This window comes from Choloepus didactylus, chromosome 4, assembly GCF_015220235.1.
Source record: "Choloepus didactylus isolate mChoDid1 chromosome 4, mChoDid1.pri, whole genome shotgun sequence".
Taxonomy (NCBI): domain Eukaryota; kingdom Metazoa; phylum Chordata; class Mammalia; order Pilosa; family Megalonychidae; genus Choloepus; species Choloepus didactylus.
Window position 1 is genome coordinate 52,825,621 of NC_051310.1, and position 7,316 is coordinate 52,832,936.

The window sequence follows — 7,316 nt, forward strand, 5'->3', positions numbered from 1 at the left end:
ATATTTTTGTGTTAACAACATACCTCTACAACTTCATTTTTAATGGCTAAATAGTGTCCTATTACACAGAATTCCATAATTAACTTAACCAATTGTTTTGGGGCTGGGCATTTAGTTTGTTTCCACTTTTTAACAATGTAGAAACACTGAGCATTTTGGGGTTAACTTTTTAAAAAAATATTTAAAATCATTTAATAATTTTTCACTCAGGCTGGTTATAACCATATACATTAAAAATAAAAGTTCATTACATTTAAGCTATGTTACCATTATATAACTGTTTCTCATTTAAACATGTGAAAATTACAGTAATAATGATCCATATGTTACTGGGGCAATGGCTTTAGAATTTGAGATGTAATAATCAGAAGAAATTAGCTTCCGGTGTATAATTATTTTTGGTTTTCCTGATGCAAAAGCTTGAACTAAATGCTGATCTGCATATCACCCAGTAAGTGTGTAATCTAAGATCCTAAAGTGAGTCTTTACATATGCTGAGCCTCCAATACAAATTTGGTCAAATAGCTGCTTCTCATGGCTCTTGACTCCAAAAGGTACTGTACCAGAAAGAGTAATTTCCACCGATTTGGGGAATTTGGGGCCAATAATCCAGATCAACAAGCTTTTCTCTAGAAATATTTCAACTAGGCCCAAACTAACTTTGTATTCCAAATGTGTGATTGGGCCTCTATTGTAAAAATGTATATGAGCGTCACAGAATTTAAAATTATTTTTCACACTTTCATGAAGTTTCAAATGTACTGTTATTTTTAGTTGAAATTTTTCCTCTTTCATTTGATAATACCTCCAAATTGGTGGCACAGGGACCTGGGAAGTATAGTAGCCTAAGCTGAATGACTCTAAAGGTGGAGTGAATGGACATTTGTGAGGTCCATTAAACGCAGAATCATCCATTGTATCATTACTAGAAGTCAGAATGGCCGAGTCAAGAGAAGTCACACAAAGACGAACCAGAATATCCTGAAGTGGAGATCCATTGGTGGGGAGACTCAAGCTGATGGTAACATTCAGCATGACTCCTTCCAAATCATGCTTGCAAGTTACAAGTCCAGTGACTTGCCACATGTGTGCTATATCCCACTTAAGGTGTTGCATGGATTTTACCTTTTCAGTGATAGAAATAGAAACTTGTGCTTTTCCTTTGTATGCTCCAACTTTCCAGGCTGGCTGTTTTTGTTGCTGAGACACAGATGCCAAAGTAATACTATAAAATGTGTTCTGTAAGTTGGCATCTAACAAAGTACCAAATGAACAAGCTTATATAAGCAAGTCAGGCAATTGGCTCAATTTTGTATTTAGTTGTGGCATTTTTTTTGACCTGAGTAAAGAAAATCCTGCACCCAAAGAGAAGTTCAAAGTCTTGTGAAGTTCCACTAATACTAATTAATAGTGGACAAGGAGATAAAGTTTTTCCAAGTAGTAGAACACAAGCATATGTTATGTCATTTTTCAGAAAAGCAACAACTGGCCAGAGTGCTGCACCTTCTACTGAGCTATCATAGTTCTCCACAAAGTCCATATCATCATCCAATAATCCAAGTTCAAAGAACAGTGCTTTAAGAAAGGGGCCATCTTCAGGAACAGGCACATTACCTACCCCACTGAAGACTTTGGCTCATTTTTCAACAGTTGGAAACCATCTGGAAAAACTCACGATGCCACGAAGTAGAGTTCCCGGTTCATGGCTTATGAGCCACTCTGCATGCTGGGCCATGGCGGATCACTAAAGGATCAACTCATTTCTAATTAAAGTCACCCCTGGGAAGAGCGCAGGCCGGCTTATTTGGAATGGCCTCTTACCAGCAGCCCCAAGGCTCATCCTCCTTCTACACAACCACATATGGGTTGGGCTGAGCAGAGAAGCTAGCTCCTTCAGGGGATGTGACTAAAATCTCTGAGCCCCTTCTGGCCAACATATGCCACAAAAAGTCCTGTGAATCCCCACCTACACTCCAGAGCTGAACATTTTTAAAATTAATGTTTGCACATGTCCTTAACCTTCAATACATAATTGTTGGTCGATTAGTATAGTATAATGATGTTTTTAAGCACCAGAAACTTATACATAGGGTACACCAAAAAATAGAAATCTCTCTATGACACATACAAATAGTTGTCTGTTGAAAGGTACTTTCAATTTTGCAGTCATTTCCACCTTGCCCATATTGGAAAGCAGGATTTGAGTATCAGGACAAGAGGAGAGAGAAAGAAGAGTTGAAAGTTCCAACTAAATGAAAAAAGCCTAGCTCAATTTGTCCGTTTGCACGGATAGTACTTTCTATTACTTTGGCATTTAGAGAGCATTTCTATTCAGTATCCCATGCTGCAAATATTGAATAGAAATGTTCTCTAAATGCCAAAGTAATAGAAAATACTATCTGTGCAAATGGACAAATTGTGGGAGATAAACTGTGAAGTTCAGATTATCTTCTAAGAAGCCACATGGAGAAATAAAACCCCTGATGACAGAATCCCATCAACTAGCAGATCAGCCTTGAAATATGAACTTTCATGGGATGTCATGAATCCTTCTAGGAACTGCAAATCTCCTTGATCTTTCTGCCTGAGATGTTTTGGAGATGTTTACAGTAAAACTGTAATCTGAGACTTTGCCTTTCAGGAGAAGAATAACTGGTAACTTGATCCCAGAAAGCTTTCTGCACTTGGCTTTTTAAATACCGAGTTAAAAGATTTCCCTTTCACTATGCCCCTGGTGAAGGGAAAGGGGAGGGAACTAACATGGATTCAGTTGCCTCCTGTGTGCTGGGAACTGTGTTAAATACTACAGGCATCATATTGTTTCATCCTCCCAACAACCTCATGAGTGACTCATTATTAGCCATTTTAAATATGAGGGAAACTGAGATCCAGAAAAATTAAAAAGTTTGCCCCACATCGCAAAGTTGGTTAGTGGCAGAGACTAGATTTGAACACATTTTGGTCAAACTACAAATCACATGCTTTTTTTCTACCACACTTCCATATTTTATAAATCTTCCCTGTAACTGTCAGGCCTAGAGCGTGGTAACTCTTCTTTGTCATAAAACTCATGCCTAGAGAGAATAAAAATATATATGCAGCGACCCCCCCGCCCTGAGGAGCTGGGGGAAAATGCAGAAGTGTTGGACTTCCTCACCTGGATTGTTGCGGATGTTCTACAAACATTGAGGACTGATGGTTTAGTATGCTGAGCCCTCTATCTTGGGGCTTGTCCTTATGAAACTTGCTACTGCAAAGAAGAGGCTAAACCTGCTTAAAATTGTGCCTAGGAGTCTTCCCCTGAGTACCTCTTTGTTGCTCAGATGTGGCTCTCTCTCTCTAGCTAAGCCAACTCAACAGGTGAACTCATTGCCCTCAACCCTACATGGGACATGACTCCTAGGGGTGGAAATCTCCCTGGCAACATGGAACATGACTCCTGGGGATGAATCTGGACCCGGCATTGTGTGATTGAGAACATCTTCTTGACCAAGAGGGAGATGCAAAATGAAACAAAGTTTCACTGGCTGAGAGATTTCAAATGGAGTCGAGAGGTCACTCTGGTAGGCATTCTTACGCACTATATAGATAACCCTTTTTAGGATTTAATGTACTGGAGTAGCTAGAAGTAAATACCTGAAAATATCAAACTGCAACCCGGTAGCCTTGACTCTTGAAGATGATTGTATAACAATGTGGCTTATAAGGGGTGACAGTGTGATTGTGAAAACCTTGTGGATCACACTCCCTTTATCCAGTTATGGATAGATGAGTAGAAAAATGGGGACAAAAACTAAATGAAAAATAGGGTGGGGGGGATGATTTGGGTGTTCTTTTTTACTTTTATTTTTTATTCTTATTCTTATTCTTTCTGGTATAAGGAAAATGTTCCAAAATAGATTGTGGTGATGAATGCATAACTATATAACGGTACTGTGAACAGTTGATTGTACACCATGGATGATTGTATGGTATGTGAATATATCTCAGTAAAACTGAATTTAATAAAAAAAAGAAAACTCATGCCAAGGCCAGTCAGGCAAGGGTGACTTGGTGAGTTGGGATCCCATTCTTCCTCACAGTGGCAGCCCTCAGATATATAGGCACGAGGTCACCTCTAGCTTCAGCAAAACTGCCTCCTTCAGGGACTCCAATTTCTGAGGGGCTTATAAACTTTTTGAGGACTTTGTTAGTGATGCTCACGTTGGACTCTTTAAATTGGGTGCTCTTGCAGATGGCTTTTGTTGCTCATTTGCTGGTGCATTGGGTTTTCCTAATTAACTTGGTTAGGACATGAGACCCTCACTTCAACTTTCTATTCCTACAGAGAGGCTGAGAGTTAGCCATATGTTCAGGAAAACACTTAGAGAACTCTGATGAGAAGGTCTAGTTAAATAGCATCACTGGAATTACAGTAACGCAATCAGTATTAAGTAATGGTAACCCTAATGTTAATAATAAAAATTAAAAGCAAAAACAGCACTTACCATATATTGAGCTCTCACCGGGTGCCAGGTACTATCTACGCATTTTAGACACATGATTCTATTTGCCTCCCATAACAGTTCCATGAGGTATGAATTATCTCCATTTTATAAATAAGAAAATGAACATTTAGAAGATCTAGTCAGTGACAGAGCCAGGATTCAAACTCTGGTCTTCCCAGCCTCAAAGTCCATCCTTGTTCTATTTTAAGCATTAAGTAATATTTCCTTCCATGTAAACTCTTAATTACCCTTAAGAGCACTTGTATGGGAGAGTATAGACACAAAGACACACACATACACGTATTCTTAAGCTTGTCATCTTAATTACCAGGAGAAATAAAGTTAATTGAACCCCAACATCCATTCCTCTTTGAGCAGTAGATAGACTCATGGCTGTCCAGTGTCAGAATGGAATTTCCCAGCCTTCTTTGCATCTAGTTGTAACCATGTGACTAAGCTCTGGCCAAAAGTCTGTGAGCGTATGTGATGGATGCAGTTTCTGGGTCGTTTCCTTGAAAAAGAGGTTGGTTGGCCTCTACTTTCTCAGTCCTTGCTTCTGAGGTCTGGAATGTGGTTTGGCGCTAGTGAGCTACCACTGATCACCTTAGCACAGGGCAGAGCAACGAGACAGAAGCAACCTGCCTCCCTATACTTCCTTGAAACAGCCACCTGCTTGCCATGGAATGCTCACCTACCTCTGGGAAGTAACATGTGAAAGTAGTAAACATTTATCTTATTTAAGAACTGTATTTTGGGGTCTCCTTGTTATAGCATCTTGTCCTGTGTTCCAACTAATAAAACTACCACTGTTAAGTTTTTCTGAAGACTTCTAGAATGAAATAGCAGTGATAATTTCATGTCACTAGTTGGCTCACCTTTAAATGTTACTTCAGTGTTGGGATCAGACGTCATTCTGATTTGTAGTCTCTTGAAAGCTCAGCTGTGGATTGCTATCGATCTACCCTCCTTTCATCAGCTTGAAATTCTTTTATCAAATTGGTTGTCTACAGGATGAGCCCATTTTTCCTTCTATACAGATGCATTCTGCTGTTACATGACAGTTTGACTTTTTCCTCCATTGTGAAACACTGTTAACCAACCTCAAAATGGAGAGGAAAAGCCATAAATGTTCTTCGCCATAGTAATTTAGATTTGAGCTCAAAAGTCTGCTTTGCTAAATGTGATTTGTGCAGTTATTGCTTGGCAGCATGGCACCATCCCTGAGCTGAGCTTGGCCTGATGCAAAGCCAAGCCAATTTGGTGGCTTTTGTTTTTGGAGGTTAAAGTTTGACAAAACCAGGATCCTGGTCCTTTGTTTAAATTTCTTCTCTGTAGGTTCAGGCACATTTTAAAATAGGACTTAACTCAGTGTGTCTCATTGGAAAAGAAATAAGAAATCTAAAGGACATTAGATCACAATTTTTAAGCTTATACAATCTGCAGCTACTAAAAAACCCTAACCTGGCCTTTTAAAACCCAACTTTATATTTGTCCCAAAGAGTTCTTTTATAGCTGCATATTAAAAATAAATACTAACAACATGTTATGGGGCTGATTTTGAATTGAGTTCAACGGAAACCTCACTTACATTTTCAAAACTGGCCTTTTGCTTCCCAAAAAGTCTTGTTAAGGAAGTAGTTTATGTGGTTATTTATATAGTTTGGGATTCCCAAATTACCTTCAGTATCTAAAAACAGAAAGATTATTATGTGTATAAAAGAAGACAAAATGAAGCTAAAAAAAAAACAACAGCAAAGCTTTCTTCTTACATTGCATTTGGGTTTCAAAGGGAACACTTCATGCTGGTAGATGAAAGAGTAACTATTTCTGAAGTCTACACATAAGCTCATCAAAGCTTAGTCATATTTATATTTGAAAGACTGAGACTAACTAGTCAGAGAAAAGTGAAGGTATTCAGTAAACAGGAAGTGGGGCAAGCATCCTTTCACAGAAAGGGAACCCAATTACTCCTCTTGTTTGTCTGCCATGGGGAAGTAGACAGCCATGGAGGGGGCACTGAGTACTCTAGCTCATTCTCTTGATTTCCACATTTAATTTAACGTGTTCCTCTTTTATAATGTAACATTACTAAGAGCGACTTTAATCAGCTAAATTTTTGTAATTCCCAGCTGAGGAATAACATTGAAATGTGGTGGAGAAAATGAGAATGGCAGCATTTTATATCTTTTATTTTACAGGGTACTTGGTGAGGGTTGGTGGGGTGTGGAATCCAAGTGGGGATTTTTAATAAGAGACTGCACTACATAGGACAATTTTTGGAAACTGATTACAGAGAAAGTGGTGTAGATGGCAGGTCCTGGGTCAAAAAGGAGGTGTGTAGGCAGAAAAGACAAGCTTCTTCCTACTCAAGTAAATTTGGTAGTGTTTAAAAAATTCAACAACCAGCAATCTGCCTACTACTATAAAACACCTTCACTCTAGCATCAGTTATTTAAAGAACACACCACTAAGGATGAAGAAGAACCATGAAAAGCATTTATTTTTTTGAACAATGAAAGCAAGATTTAAAAAGAACTAACAAGGCATAGCAAATGTTGCTTACACACAGATTGGTTGTTGCTGATGTTAGAAAAGCAAAGCTTGCTGAATTTTCTAAATTAAATGGGAGCATCTTTTCCTTTAAATGTAGTGTGGTTATGGTGAGCTTGTCATTAGTCATTAGACAATAGGCAAAGGAAGTGAATAATATCACAATTTGACTGAAATATTCAGGAAATTTAACTGAAGATAAAATAGGTTAATTGAGATTTAATCTATTTAAATAATCACTTCAGTTCTTTCTTTACTTTAAATGTGAGATTAGTCATG

At 38.3% G+C, this 7,316-nt stretch overlaps 1 pseudogene; it reads right to left on the bottom strand.

Annotated features, from left to right (window-relative positions):
- Positions 1-303: 303 nt before the first annotated feature.
- On the bottom strand, positions 304-1,735 carry LOC119533242 (annotated as a pseudogene).
- Between the last annotated feature and the right edge of the window lie 5,581 nt (positions 1,736-7,316).